This window comes from Peromyscus eremicus, chromosome 1 (assembly GCF_949786415.1).
Source record: "Peromyscus eremicus chromosome 1, PerEre_H2_v1, whole genome shotgun sequence".
Classification (NCBI taxonomy): domain Eukaryota; kingdom Metazoa; phylum Chordata; class Mammalia; order Rodentia; family Cricetidae; genus Peromyscus; species Peromyscus eremicus.
Window position 1 is genome coordinate 9,850,309 of NC_081416.1, and position 3,554 is coordinate 9,853,862.

The window sequence follows — 3,554 nt, forward strand, 5'->3', positions numbered from 1 at the left end:
GACTCCCAAAAGTTGCTTACATCCTTCTCCCATTTCTCAGATAGTACTATATCCTTCTAAGGTCTTTAATTTAGTTAAAGACTAAAGATAGTTATAATTTTCCTTAGTTATGATAAAAGACAAGCTAGATATAAAACCTTAGACTCACAAATATAAGATAAATAGGATATCTTCTTTAATTTTGCAAAATAGACTAGTTATTATAAATAGACTAGATAGTGTAACTGTAATTCTTACTTGATAATTGTTTTGTTATCTGTAATTTTGCTATGTAAAAGTTAAAACTTTCCTTTAAAAAAAAAAGAAAAAGGGAAGTGCTGGGGGATGTTCTGTATGCTAAATGTGTTGCTCTGATTGGTTAATAAATAAAACACTGATTGGCCAGCAGCGAGACAGAAAGTATAGGCGGGACAAGGAGGGAGGAGAATTCTGAGAAGTGGAAGACTAAGGCAGAGAGACACTGCCAGCTGCTGCTATGACAAGGGACATGTAAGGTACCGGTAAGCCACGAGCCATGTGACAAAATATAGATTAATAAAAATGGGTTAATTTAAGATAAAAAGTAGATAACAAAAAGCCTGCCATGGCTATACAGTTTGTAAGCAATATAAGTCTCTGTGTTTACTTGGTTGGGTCTGAGCAGCTGTGGGACTGGCGGGAGAGAGAGATTTGTCCTGACTGTGGGCCAGGCAGGAAAACTCAAGCTATACTCTTCCTCTAATTACTGCTCTCACTGCCCTTGTATTCTCAAGCATGCTCTGGTGAGATGACTAGGGCTAGATCCAGATTCTCTAGTAAACCTAAGACAGCATAACATACAGCCTTCATAAAAGGCAAGTGTACATAAGAGTTTTTTAAATCCTTGTGGCAACAAAGTTATTCTTTATAAATAAATAAATTAGATAAATAACACACACACACACATAAACAAGCATGCATACCATTCCTGTATAGGACGTGATGTAATATGGGAATGAAAATCGGATTGTTACAACTATTTTTAAAATTAATTATCTATGTTCTTGCAGTTTTAATTATTGGACATTGTGTTTTCTACTCCTCCCTTTTCCTTCCTTATTGCTTTCTTATTTCCCTCTCTTCCCCTGTTTACACTCCCTCTGCAATGCTTCCTTCAGTTCCTGCCTCTATTTTGTTTGCTATAAGGAAAGATAAAGAGAAAATCAGTACTTTTTGATTTTTGAACAGAAAATTTAAGCAATATAACTTCTATTTTTGGGCAAGAGGATGGGGGAATACTAAGGTAACTATTTGTTTCTTCACATTTCTGCTTCTCCCAGAATTCTTTGTTTGTTGAACAATTATCTCATCTCAGACTCTAGCCTAAATATTTTTATGTACATTTTCTTTTATATCGTAATAGCCAATGAAACATATACACATAAATATGGAGAGGCTTAGGGAATATCTCAGTCCATCCTATTACTAAGCCACAGGCCTGCTTTCCATCCCTTACTCTCTCTTTCTCCTTCCCTTTCTTCCTTTTCCTCATCCTCTTTCCTGTCTTCTTTCTTTCCTTTCTAACCCTCCCTCCTCTCTCATCTCTCCTTCCTCCCTCTCTTCCTCTCTTCCTCCATTTCTTCTTTTACCTGCCTGTCTGCTTCTCTCCCTTCATTTTCCATATTTTTATGAAGAATTTGATGTTATAATAAAAATAAATATACAAATAAGAATTGTGGAAAGAATAATTGAGCAAATAGCTATACAGGTCTTGAATAAAGTGAGAGCATTAACCATGGTAGCATATGTAAGACATTTTATTAGAATGCAGGTATGGCACCAGCTTATTTCTCCAAGCCATAGTCTCCCCTTCTTTCTCATGCTTCAATGCAGCTTAAATTTCTTATGCTCTTTTGTAGCTAGAGTTTTCCTGCCTGGCCCACAGCCAAGACAAATCTCTGTCTACTGCCAGTCCCACAGCCATTCAGACTTGACCAAGGAAACACAGAGATTTCTTGCTAACTGTTCTTATAACTTAAATTAACCCATTTCTATTAATCTATACCTTGCCATGTGGCTCGTGGCTTACCGGCATCTTCACATGTTGCTTGTCATGGTGGTGGCTGGCAGTGTCTTTTTCCTCCACCTTCCACTTCCCAGAATTCTCCTCTCTCCTTGTCCCGCCTATACTTCCTGTTGGGTCACTGGCCAATCAGTGTTTTGTTTATACAGAATGATATCCACAGCACTCTTTCACGGTCTTTGTGTTTTCCTAGTTCAATATTTACATTCATGCCCTTCTTGTTTTCTTGTCTATATTGCTGCCCATCCAAACCCTCTATGGGTGTGATATTTTATTATGACTAGAAATAATTTTAAATATTCAATGAAAGTAGGACTTCTTACATAAAGATCTGAAGGAATGACTGTGGCAGTATGAGCTACTAGGGGACTTTTATTGCTATTTTTCTGTGGAAATACAAATGAGCACTTGCTTTCTACATATTTACTTCTATTGACCTTTATTTGGTAGAAGAAATTTTGCCTCAAATATATGATCAAGTGCATTAGTTGCCTTTGGCAAACAATGGTCCTGGTCATTCCGGTATTTATGCATTTATCTCTTAGTTGTGGCTATTTGGGGATGATTTATAGGAAGACACTTGGCATCTATAAAGTGTCAAGATTTTGCTCCAGCTACATTTGATTTCTCATAATCTGTATAGATCAGTTGTTCACACATCTATCATTTGAAGCTTTTTTGAATTAGCTGGTATTTTCAACTTTCTCATCTCAAAGGTAGATGTCTCTATGGGTATGGTGGCATTCCCAACTTCTTCCTCTTTCCCTAGAGAGCTTTTACTCTAGTCATTCATATCTACAGGGCATCTATTTAATATAGTGTGAATAAATGGCCTTTAGGATGTGATTCAGGAAACAAGTTCTTTCTCAGTCAGTCAATCTATTCTCAGTTTGCAAGATAATATTTTGAGAGAGGTAAATCTGAACAACAAGATAACAAACCTGACCCTAGAATTTGAATAGTTATCATGATTCTTTGTTAGGCTAAAATTGGTAAACTTGATTTTTCTTTCTTTTGCACCTGGATGATAATCCATCTTAACTTTAATGTTATTAGTGATAGCCTTATTATTAATATGATTATAATCATCATCATTAAGGCATAGGACGCACAAACACATACAATAGCATTGAGAGGTTCATGATAAAATGCAACAGTTCCTGCATGCAAATGAGGCCATGTAACTAATATTCTTCCTGGATCTATTTAAATTGAATCATTCTCTTTAATTTTATATGTATACTAAAATGTTTTAGTGTCATCTCTAGACCTTGATTCCTTGCTTCATTCTCTGTAGTCATTGATTATATTTATCTAAAGCATTTTCCTATATCTTTTTTTTCAGTCCGTTTTGTATCTATATCAAATACAAATAGGGAATCTGAGTCCAAGGAGGAGAGGCCTTTACCTCTCTTCTGTTATCTGCAGATAGGTGCAGGTGTACATATTCCTATATAAATAAGTACAATGTGCTCAATCTGTTTAATGTACCTGTATGTATGTTTTCAGGTCT